Below are 13,138 nucleotides of genomic sequence, written 5' to 3' on the forward strand. Positions count from 1 at the left end.
GGGACTTGCAATCCATAGGAGTTCCTCTGAAGGGAGACTGCTGGCCGGACTTGAGATCTTTTTGAAGATGTCTTTCTGGGTGGGACCAACGATATACTCTACCTCCTCATCCTCCTCCAACTCCTCCTCTTCAGAAGTGGTGGCCTAAGACCTAGCCTCTTGAAGAATATTGTTTCGCCCATGCTTGCATGCTGTCTTCTTCTTGTGGATAGTGAGGCTTCATCATCAGTCTGTTTGTCGACAGGAGCTAAAGAACAGGGTAATATAATTGGCTAGTTTAACATAGAGATTGCGTGCATGCCTCAAACAGAGATGATGTACATTATTTAAAAAATACATATAAAACTTTAGCATGGAGAAATGACAAGTTAAAATATTTGCAACTGTTCGTTTTTGGTAAATATATAACCACAAAATGTAATTTATAATAAAGTATTAACCTGCTCTGGTCACTGATGCTTGATTTGTGGATGAAACCCTAGACGTGAGCTGCTGACCTATATCCTGGATTGTGAAGGTCATTAGAGACCGGATTTTGATCTTGGTGGACAGGGTACTCCATCACAATGGTGACAGATATCTAATCCACTGAAATATAAATCCCATAGGATACAATGGGATTTATATTTCGGCAGACAGCAGTTGCGTCTTTCCGAGATCGAATTCAAGCCCTTTGTTTTGTAATATGACTAAGACATAATTTCTTTATATGGTGTTTGTGACAACGATACCGGTGTGGTATGTGTGTGTGAGTAGCAAGAATGTGTTTAGATCTGGGACTTGGTTGTGGTCTTGCCACAGTAGGTGCTACTTCTCCTCCAGCTACCAATTCACTTAATATGTGGACTGGATAGAAGGAAAAAGAGAGTGCAATAAGTAAAATGTAATGAATGCCCAATAAACATGAGCGATTAAAGCTAAGAGTGAATGAGATGTGAGAGATGTGTGCCTCTCTATATGGAGGACGAAGGTGTGCCATGAGTGGGAATTAGTAATGACACAATTATTTCCTATCTGGCCTGATGTTTGGATTCCCGGAAAAGGCAGGCGATATAGTGGGACATGTTGCGTGGATAAAAAGATACATTCTTCAAGGGGAGGGGAACCAGAGATGGGATCCAGAAAGCCTCCAGGAAGAGCCTTTGCCATTTGAATCTTGGAGAACTTCTGCTTCACCTGCCTCCTTTTATCATGCCACTTTTTTCATGCCCCAATTTCACTTGCCACCACCTTAATGCCTTGACAGTGCCTGTCACATACTTCCACAAAGTTACCTTCTCTGCTTCTCTTAGGGTGTATAGAGGCATAGTACATAATTCCCTGTAATAATCAAGAAATGTAAACAAAAAGTCTATCTCATCCTCATTGAAGTGCATCTTTCTCTTGGAAGAGGTGGTCTGCTTCTTAGAGACTGCACTAGATATCAAGCTTGTCTCAGGAAGCGAAGTAACGTAGTCCAAGGGAGAGAAGTCAGCGTCTAGAATGTGGGCTGCATTTATGTGCTTGCAGGATTCATGTCTGTCAGGTATGTATGATTTAAACTGGTTAATGCTGTTTGGATCTAAATGCCCATTCTGAGTTTTCCACAGATGAGGCTGTTCCAGAAATCTCCACCTATTGCCTTACATCTAAAATACAGTGGCGGCTCCTCCGTTGGCCAGAGCAGGGGAGAGCGGTATGCACTCCCTTAGTGCGCCCTCTTGGGCCGACCGAACAGTTCATGTGCACTTTGCATGTTCCTACCAGGTTGCATTACACAGCCTGGTCAGGAACATGCACAGGCTCCCTGCTGCACTGCAGCATTGTGATTGGCTCAGGGCAGCCTGTGCCCGGGCGCTTCCTGCTGTTGGCCGCGACAGGAAGATGAAGAGGTTAAAGGTAAGCTCTTTTTAAAAAAATTAGATTACTCTACCCGCCTCACCACCCTATCAGGTATCAGCCACTGCTGCTAAAATATGCACCTAAATTTACTAGTAAATGTAAAATGTAAATTGATACTTGTATAGCGCACTACTCACTCGCAAGGGTCTCAAGGCGCTTGTACGAATACCGCTGTGGAACCCATCCTGGCTTTCCCTGTGAGGCGTCCACTCCTGGGCACCCCCAAGGTGGAGGCCAGGCATCCTTAGCGTTGTGGGGGCCGTTGTACAGATTAAGCAAGCTATTGCCCAGAGTTGCAGAGTGGGACTCCATGATTGGAATAGGCACCAAGGCAAGAATTATCTGGTCCGTGGAATTTTTGAGCCCAAGACCCGCCGAGGCAGGGAATTGAATCCTGGTCCTGGGCTACACCTCTGCATCAGGGTCTGCGCTCTAACCATTGAGCCACACTTCTCCACTAGTAGGTGGTCAAGAATTCTTCAATCCCTTGTGTAAGGTGGTGGAGCTATATAAATCCTACTGCAGTCAGATATTTCTCCCAGGAATAGATGAATACTATCCGAGTTGAGACCTCTGCCCAGTGGTAGGTGTAAAATCGACATATGTGGAGGTCTCTACGCTTAAATTTCCCTTTGTAAATTAGGGCCACAGAGTTTACCAGCCCCAACAAAACGGTCTCCCACCAACCCTCCTTGAAGTGCCAAGAGTTTGTATCGAATCTGCAGATCTTAAAGCTTGTGGACCCCTGTGTGGCCCCTTTAGGCAGCTTGCAGGCTCTCCACAACGTTTGTGAACTCTGAAACTCTTGGACCCATGTTGTGTCCCCTTCCATAGTTCAAGGACTCCTTACAGAGTTTGCAAACTATGAATATTGTGCACCCATGTTGGACCCCCTGGCAAATTTTGCTTACACTGTACAGAGTTTAAGGACACAGGTCACTGTTTGGTGTCTCATGGGTCAGTAAACATTAAACACATTTAGATATCTTCATTAAATTTGAGTTTAGATGTGGGCTAGAGTCAGACTGTGTTTTATGGTGTACGTTCCTATTGAATTCAATGATTTGAAAACATGAGATGAGTTTATCATCTCGAACCCATGTCTGCGGACCAGGCACATTTAGCAGCGAGGTCAATTTAAAAGGCATTTGGAGGTTTTCATTCTGCTGGAACTTCATGTAACCTTCCACCACATTAAAACTTCCCTGTTACATGGCAACAAGAAACACATCCACTGGTTTGTGAAGAGCAGGACTCCTCTGCAGATCCAAATTCCATATGCCATCTCTTAATAGTGGATGAAAAACGTTAGCAGGATATTCCAGAACTACCACCTGCTTGCCCCATCAAAGAAGGAGCTATTAGCACCAGGAATACTGTGGAGCATGAAAAACATACCATGGATTCTACGGTGTGGGTGGTTTTAGTCAACCCAAGACAGGAATTAAAAGTGGGAGGTATGTCCATGCAAACTCTGTGACCAGGGCGCACAGAGGTCTGTACCAGGCCTGGGCATATTTTGCAGAGTTTTCCTCTGCGGAACTCTGCGAATTTACAAAAAAACACCACGAAGTTCTGGGTGTGGCGGAGTGCAGTGCGAACTGCAGTTTGTGCTGGTACGCCTGCAGCTCGGGTAGAAATTCTACCCGAACGGCAGCTCGCGCTTGCGAACTTACCATTCGCAATCGGAAACTTACCATTTGCAATCGCAAGCTGGGAAAAAACTCTGCTGCACATCGCGAAACAGAATTTTCTGCACTCCGTGAGCTCCGCGGAGTGCGATGTACAGAATATTCTGCAAACTTCGCGTACAGAGCAAAGTTCACCGTCCAGGTCTAGACTGTACTCCTTTGGCACCTCAGCCATGACACAACAGTTCAAGCCACAGTATGAAAACGTGTATCAAAAGATCCTGGAAGAACAGAAATTTTATAAAAGCAAAAGCCATGATGTCAGGCTACAGAAAGACCTCAAAATATTTCAGAAGAAATGCTGTGATAAATGGAAGAGAACAATTCCCTACAGGATCTTTGCTTTTTATCATATGGAATGTGTTGGACTTAGCCCTTTTTTCAGAGGATTCCCAAAACTGTTTGCCTTTCTCCTAGCCTTCTCTCTGACATGGTATTGATGGTTTTAGGCCTCTGGGCATATTAGCACTGCTGTCCAGTGTAAAGTGCGTGCGCTGTCGCTGTTAGATTTGATAAGACTGGTCTACACCTGTTTGGCATGTTTAATTTACCTGCCAGTCCCTTTTAAAGTAGTAGATCATCTACCCAGGGCTGGTAAATTAAATGCTACTGGTGGGCTTGCAGCGCTGATTGTGCCACCCACCAAAGTAGCCTTGCAAATCTAGCTAAGGCCTCTGCCTTTGCAGGGCCTGTGCGCGCAGTGTTACTGCCACTGTGACGTGGCACCTAAAGTGTGTGCCAGGTCTGTTACCCCCTTTTTACTGCATGTCAGTCACCCCTAAGTATGCCCTAGCTAGCCCTACGGGCAGGGTGCATTGTAGGTAAAAGATAGACATGTCCTGGTAGTGACAAACAGCCATTTTGGATTTCTCACTACTGTGGGGCTGCCCTCCCATAGGAATGCATTGGGGATTCCCTGATCAGTGTTTCAGTGGGAATTCCTGATATGGGAGGAGCAGCGTGGTCAAGTTTAGTATATTTGGAATTGACATCATAAATGCTGCGCAATGGTGTGCACAGATTTATGATAACTATTTTAGAAATGCCACTTTTAGAAGTTATTTAGAAAAGGGGGTGGTGATGAACAGAGTGTCTGAGTTAAACAGACCACTCTTACCCAGTCCAAAGATCAGGGCTTGATCCATCACCGTTATTTATCTCACTGCCCCATCCCAGCTCAGAACCTGGCTATATGCAAATCAGTCTGTCCCTGGCCCAGTGCATCATGGGAACAGGGCAGACTAAACTACCAAGCCAATTCTTAACCAGAAAGGAGACAAGCTACCGGGGACCGGTTTCTGGCATTTCAGCCTTCTTCGGCCCGGCTTGCTAGAATCCTGATGGAGCAGTGAGAAAGGGACTCATGTCTGAGTATACCCTGCCACACCTATAGTGGCCAAAAACGATTTAGAAAAGGGGGTGGTGATGAACAGAGTGTCTGAGTTAAACAGACCACTCTTACCCAGTCCAAAGATCAGGGCTTGATCCATCACCGTTATTTATCTCACTGCCCCATCCCAGCTCAGAACCTGGCTATATGCAAATCAGTCTGTCCCTGGCCCAGTGCATCATGGGAACAGGGCAGACTAAACTACCAAACCAATTCTTAACCAGAAAGGAGACAAGCTACCGGGGACCGGTTTCTGGCATTTCAGCCTTCTTCGGCCCGGCTTGCTTGAATCCTGATGGAGCAGTGAGAAAGGGACTCATGTCTGAGTATACCCTGCCACACCTATAGTGGCCAAAAACGATTTAGAAAAGGGGGTGGTGATGAACAGAGTGTCTGAGTTAAACAGACCACTCTTACCCAGTCCAAAGATCAGGGCTTGATCCATCACCGTTATTTATCTCACTGCCCCATCCCAGCTCAGAACCTGGCTATATGCAAATCAGTCTGTCCCTGGCCCAGTGCATCATGGGAACAGGGCAGACTAAACTACCAAGCCAATTCTTAACCAGAAAGGAGACAAGCTACCGGGGACCGGTTTCTGGCATTTCAGCCTTCTTCAGCCCGGCTTGCTTGAATCCTGATGGAGCAGTGAGAAAGGGACTCATGTCTGAGTATACCCTGCCACACCTATAGTGGCCAAAAACGATTTAGAAGAGGGGGTGGTGATGAACAGAGTGTCTGAGTTAAACAGACCACTCTTACCCAGTCCAAAGATCAGGGCTTGATCCATCACCGTTATTTATCTCACTGCCCCATCCCAGCTCAGAACCTGGCTATATGCAAATCAGTCTGTCCCTGGCCCAGTGCCCACTTTTAGAAGTTGGCCTTTCTGTGTGCTATGTGTCTGCCTGCCTGATGTGAATTGCATGCCTGGCTTTTGAGTGACAGGAGCTGGGAGGTGTGTGTGGCTCCAGGAGGGGCAGGAGCCACACACCAGCTAGGTTGAATTGGACATCTGCATTGGGATTAGAGGGAGGAGTAATCCCCTGAATAGGTCTGTGCCTCGCCTGTACAATGCGGGCTCCACCCCCTGTGGTGTGTCTGATCACCGAGCCTCTTCCTGACAAAAGGGAAGAGGAGCCTGGTAAACAGATTGCTCCAATTCTTCCCCCAAATCCTGCTCTGCAGACAAAGGAGAGAGGTAGTATATGTATAGGGGCTGTGACCCCATGATTGTGTGCTGTTCCTGAACTTGCTGGGGCATGCTGCTGCTAGGGCCCAGGAAGAACCGCACTGAATGCTTGCCTCCCTGGGCCCAGCCTTGCCCCCTTAATCTATAAAGACTTTTTTGGTCTTCTTCCGCCCTGTGAGCGGTTTCTTTTAATTTTCCCAGAAGAGGAAAGCCTGGGCTTCGCAGTACGGAACTGCAGCCCCTTTTAGAGGGAATCCCAGTGTGAGGGATTCCCCTGTGATGCCTCATGGAGCAGGTGCCCACCCTGCATTCTTTTTATACTGAGCGGGAGCCCACCCCACATTATGAATGTTTACATGCCGGTGCCCACCCGCATTCACCTTTTGCTTTGCGGTGCCCACCCCGTATTGATGATTTTATTTTGAAGAGCAGGTGCCCACCCGTTCTCATGCTATTTGAAATGCGGGTGCCCACCCTGCTTTTATGGGGCCTTTTGCGGGTGCCTACCCCGTGTTCTACTGTTGAGAATCACTGCCACGGCCTGATTCAGTGCCGGAAGCCAGGTGCATCTGCCTGGGGCAGAGGTTATGGCCGGAAGTAAGGCTGTGGTGTGGCCGGCCCGAGCGGGGCTCCCGTCAGCTGTTGGGATCCCCAGTGCCCAAGAAGAAGCTGGAAGCCGGAGGGATTTGAGGCGGGCTCTCATGAGCAGAGAGAGCCCCACGTGTGACTACACCCGCCCCAGAGTCCCAACGGAGCCCGGAGGAGTCCTGCAAGAGAGCCCTGTGAGTGGGGCCAAGTAGAGATTCCGGTGGGGGGCTGTCGGGGCACATTCTTGGTGCCCTCCCCCTGTGGTCGTCCTAAATGCACAGTGGTGCCCGTGTCTCTACTTCCCTTGTAGGCAACTGCACATAGAAGGGGTACTTTTGGTGTACAGAGTTCCAGAGTGGGGCTCATGAGGCACGGAGAGTGCCAGTGTTTATCTGTCTTTGGGGGAAGTTTTGTTTAAAGTTTTGGTCAGTGCCCATTTTCTAAGTGGACCCACAGGAGAGTGGTTGGCTCCAACATTGGGGCCCAATTTGATTTAGAGAGCCCCAGTGGGGACCAAAATGTATTTTCCTACCTTGTTCCCAGGGGTAGTTATGTTTATAAGATGTTATAAGCAAACTCCCTATTCTATCCTATGGAACAGGTAGCCTTGCAATAGTGAAAACATTGACATTTTCAGAATTTCACTATCAGGACATGTCACACACATCAGGGCATGTCCTAACTTTCACTAACACTGCACCCTGCCCCCAGGGGTACCTTGGGCCTCCCTTAGGTGTGTCTAACATGTAAGAAAAGGGAAGGGTAGGGCCTGGCAAGTGGGTGTATTTGCCAAGTTGACATAGCAGTACTAGACTGCTCACAGATACAGCAGTGGCAGATCTGAGTCATATTCACAGGCTGCTTATGTGGGTGGCAAAATCAGTGCTGCAGGCCCACTAGCGGTACAAAAGGGAGTGGTGATGGACCGAGCATCTGAATCAATCAAACACATCACACCCAGTCAAAATATCTGGGTTTAATCCATCACCGTTCTTTAGCCCACCCTGCCACCCCCGTTCAGACATGGCTATACGCAAATCAGTCTGACCCTGTGCCTCATGGAAACAGTCCAGCCCGAACTGACAAGCCATGTCTTCCCTGGACCGGAAACAAGCTTGCGAGGACCGGTTTCTGGCATTCCAGCCGTCTTCAGCCCGGCCCTGGATTTAGGCCCAGATCTCTGTACTGGGGTGAATGTATGACATTGTTCTGCATTCTGTCCATCAACTGTGGTTTTTGCATTTGTCACCCCGAGTGGAATGGGTATGCTCAGACGTGAGTCCCATGCACTCCACACCACTGGATTCAAGCAAGCTGGGCTGAAGACGGCTGGAATGCCAGAAACCGGTCCTCGGAAGCTTGTTTCCGGTCCAGGGAAGGCATGGCTTGGTAGTTCGGGCTGGACTGTTCCCATGAGGCACAGGGTCAGACTGATTTGCATATGGCCATGTCTGAACTGGGGTGGTGTGGAGTGCAAAAAAACGATGGATTTAGGCCCAGATCTCTGTACTGGGGTGATTGTATGACATTGTTCTGCATTCTGTCCATCAACTGTGGTTTTTGCAGGCCCACTAGCAGCATTTGAATTACAGGCCCTGGGCACACACAGTGCACTGTACTAAGGACTGACTAGTAAACCAAATCAATTATGGAATCACTAATCCATAACTATAATTTTCAAAGGGAGCACTTGCTCTTTGGCACTGAACAGCAGTGGCAAAGTGCCCAAAGCCTCTGGACCAGCAAAAAACGAAGTCCAACACAGCAAAATAACAGGAGGCAAAGCAAAAAAACAGGGGAAACCCACGCCAATGGTGGTAGGTCTAACATACATCAATAAGTAAAGTACAAAAATATCAAAAGTTTATAGGTAGCTTTTTGACACTACAGCCACTCAAAAGCAGAAAGTCCCAAAAAATCTCAAAAAAACAAACAAAACTCTTCTTTTGAGAACTACCCACAAAATGTAATACAAAAATGAACTCCTAAGTCTTATGATACCAACACTCGTTGCACACTGCTGGTCATGCATAACGGGGATCCCTGCACTCACTGGCATAGCTTCAGTGAGGGTGTTTAGTGTATTACAACCTCTAATAAATGTATTTTCTGGTTATTAGTTGGGTACAAGTGCTTTCATAACTAAATAACAGAAGAGGGAGGCCAAAATACAAAGGAAAAACTAAGAAAAAATGGCGCAAAAGGATCACTCTATTAGATTAAGTCTACTAGACTACATTCCCGCTGTGCGCTGCAATTTTCTAAATCCCATTGTTTGTGACAAGGTCAACTCGTCATAAGCACAGCGCAGGTAACACCCATGACGAGTTGGCCTTGTCACAAGCATCGAAGGGGTTAAGAGAATCCTCACTCACCAAACTAGTTGGTGACATGCTTCATCATTGGGTTCCCACCAGAGAGGCCGAATGCCTCCATGGTGTGCTACGGCACCTGGTTACAGCGGAACAGGTTATAGTGTAATCCACTACTATTCTTTGTATCCCTGTTGTTATCTTTATTGACTATTGACTCTGTGCATAAAGCTAACCAACCTCTTACCTATCGGGTTTTTCACTTTTTGACTTATGTGTTACTTGTTTTAGTGTTAATTGGCTGTTGGGGTTTTAGTTGTTATCCTTAGCAAGTTTTTCTTTTGCTAGCGATGTCCACCCGTAAAACCCGGAGTCAGAGAGCTGGTCATGATAAAACTAAGAAAGTTATTGGCACTTTAGATAATTTTATTTCACGCACTAACTCTCTGATAGACCAGGGAATTTCTCTTATGGAAAGGAGGGTTTCGATGGATCTCGCCCAAGCGAAAAGGTCATCACTTGGCAACATTGCCCTGATACATTCCCCGCCCCAAGGAAGAAATAATTCCGCTCCTTCCCCTGGCCAGTCGGTTAATGACCAAACCCCTGTTATCTGCCCACTACCATTACCTATTAATGCCCCCGTTATGAGTATATCATTTACCGCCACTCCCCATTCAAATAAATCAGTAGTAACAGTGACAGTAACCCACCGTGATAATGATTCTTTACAGGCGGGTGGGTCTGACTCTACTATGATAGCCCTAAATGTTCCAAATACAATGAACCCTCCAATTGATAATCTTGTCATAACCCCACAAGGGGCTATGGGCTCTAACCTTGGGGAGGATAACTCGGGTGTGGTGATGGCAGATGAAGGGACTTTACAGGCCCCTATCGTCCAACTCGAGTCTGACATTTTAGACTCCACTCCTCATTTATTATCTCTGGGGATCCCGGATGATACAACGCATGATAGCAGCTTGGCCTGTATATTGGATATTAGTGGAAGCAACGATTCTTCAACTAACTCGGAGGGAGGGCTTGATTCTTTAATAAATTCTATGTCCACTCTGATTAAATCACTGCTCTTGCCCCTGGAGACTAGGCTTGTTAACATAGAACATCAACTTGCTACTATTCTCTCGCTGCAAGACCCCAAGTTGATTATCCCCGGTCCTTGTACCTCAGTGGTTTTACCACCCCCTCCCAATAATGTGCCCAGTATTAAAAATCCATCCACGGGGACTACTTTGGTACCCTCTACCAGCTCGCTTAATACTCCCCAGCTGGCGAACAGCACACAGAGTACCAACAAACCCCCCACTTCCAAATGTCCAAACGTTGTGAAGAGAAAGGTGCCTAGTACCCCAGCTCCCATCATCCCCCAGCCACAGCCCAGAAAAACCACCACACGACAAAACATCAATCTACCACCTGATGATTATCCGTTTGTGGTCGTTTTGACGGGCATCCCAGAGCTGCCTACGTCTACTTCTGAGCCATTTTGGGCAATTAAAAACAAAATATGCCACTGGCTTGATAAAAATTATCCTCCACCCCCTGATCTAAACAAGAACATACTTATGCTAGAGCGGGCCCCTTGGGTAGGTGGAAAGAAGAAATGTATAAAGGGTGATTGTGTAGTCATCACGTTTGAGGACCCACGATTGGTTGAATTTATTTGTTCTTTTCCTCCATGTGATAACAAGTCGGTGGTATCAGCCAAACCTCTGTCTTTTTTTTATATGCAAGAGGGTCATGAGGATGTTAGATGGAGTTGGCTGAGGCCGGCAAATAAAGGGCTAGGGAAAGGTAGCAATTGGAATGTTAAATCCACCTACCAGAACCCCCAACAGTGGGGAATGGCTTCTGAGGAAGGATGGAATCTAGTTCACAGGAGGAAGGGGCACCACTGGAAGGGTGATCCCCAGTTTAGTGGAGAAGGATGGGGTCCACAGCTTAACTATCCTTTATTCCCCTGTTACAACTGTTTCAATGGGCTGGAAGAGGTGGACTGGCCATCACCTCAGTCTCCTGAAGTTTCCAACGAGAGAGGGGTATTTATTCCCCCAGACAGTGGTCCTTTTTCCAACGCTAGGGAGGATCTACCCATTCAGGATAGTGATAATCTAGACACACTGGCAGGGGATATTGATATTTTGACACCCTCGAAAAAAAAAACATTGGCATCTCCCCTTATTAAAATTCTGTCCTGGAACATAGCAGGCTTAAAGAAAAATCTGTCTAATCCTGCTTGGAATAATTTCCTAGAGGATTATCATATCTGTATGTTCCAGGAAACTTGGTGTGTTCAGCCAGAACACAAGCATGGTTATTCCACATTTTTCGTCCCTGCAACTCAACAGGGGAAGGGGCGTCCATCGGGAGGCCTACTTATTTGGATCAGGATAGATCTGAATTGTGAAGTTATTGTTAAACACATCCCCACCAATGACATACTTCACATAACTGTTAAAAGGCATTCCGACGGAAATGTTTTGGAACTCTTCTGTGTTTATGCCAGAGGTCTACCAGGGGGTCAATCTTCACCCATATTAGAGCTGTTAGACAATAGGCTATCCTCCCTCCCCTCTAAATCCTCAGTATTGGTGGGAGGTGATTTTAATTGTACTTTTGAGCCCCTTGATGAGGAGGACTACTTGGGTTCTCATAATAAATTGGGGAACCAGTTTATTCCATCCTTATCACTGGCCCCAATTAAGAAGTGGTCTGCCAGAGCCATTCAGCTAAACGCCCTGGTGTCGGCCCACGACCTATGGGCCTTAAATGGCCGCACTACATCAGACCGTATGGGCGCTATGACCTTTAATCGAATAGGCTGCCCGTCACGGATTGATTATATCCTTTTAGATGTTTGGTCATTGGCTAACCTTGTTGATATGGAGGTCTGTCAGAGGATTGATAGTGACCACAATCCCCTTTGTATGGGTATGTTCTGGGGTGAAAAAATTGGCAATAATGCCTTAAATGGGCTGATCACTAAAGAATTAGTTCCCTCTAACTGTAACCGCAGGCTTAAATGGAACGTGGTCAGGTGCGATGAAGGGACACTCGACAACATCAAAGTTCTAGTTCTGGCTGCTTCGAGTGCCTTGGCATTAGTTCACCAAACTCCTTTCCAGTCCCGGGGATCCACGTTAGCAGCTAAGTATAAGAATTTAATAGGGGAGATTAGTACGTTCTTTTGTAAAAAAAATAAGGGATGTCCACTGATTAAACATACCCAAAGGAAGGGTAACCTTTGGTATACTGTCTCTTGTAGGGAAAAAAGAAAAGCCATCTCCTTGGCCATAAAAAATAAGGATATACCAGCTGCCAAAACAGCAAGACAAGACTATCGCATTAGCATTGCGAAAGCCAAAAAAGATTGGGAAGAGGAACATTGGCAGGCATTAAAGGAAGCGGCCCATGGGAAAAGCGCCACTGTATTCTGGAAATTGATAAATATTCTTGACAGACGTGGTGCTGAGCCCATTCCAAATCATATAACTGAGTGCCAATGGCACTCTCATTTTTCTAAATTATATGGTGAAGGCAGCCTGGAAGTTGTGCCAGCCCTTCCAGCACTAGATACTGGCTGTTTGGCTCAACAAAATGGTGACACCATAGATGTGTTGTTTACGCCCCGTGAAGTTCAGGAAGCTATTCATAAAATAACACCTGGCAAGGCACCCGGCCCGGATGGAATTCCGGGGGATCAACTGTTGCATAACCCCACGGTTTGGGCGGATTTAATTGTAAACATCATGAATCTTATCCAGTCTGGCCACCAAGTACCTGACTCGTGGAAAGGCGCCGAAGTTGTCACTATTTTTAAAAAGGGTGAGAGAGAGGACCCTGCCAACTACAGACCAATTAGTTTAATTGATGTCATTCAAAAAGTAGTTGGTAGGGTCATTATAAATCGGATTGAGTACTGGCTTATGGAAGATAATATCTTGTCCCACTTCCAGGCAGGATTCAGAGGTAATGTAGGAGCAATCGATCAAGTTTTTAGATTTTGTGCAGTTTTTTGGAAAACAGTGTCAATAGCCAGAGGGAGTCTTTACCTGGCTTTTAT

Source organism: Lissotriton vulgaris, chromosome 7, assembly GCF_964263255.1.
Source record: "Lissotriton vulgaris chromosome 7, aLisVul1.2, whole genome shotgun sequence".
NCBI classification, from domain to species: domain Eukaryota; kingdom Metazoa; phylum Chordata; class Amphibia; order Caudata; family Salamandridae; genus Lissotriton; species Lissotriton vulgaris.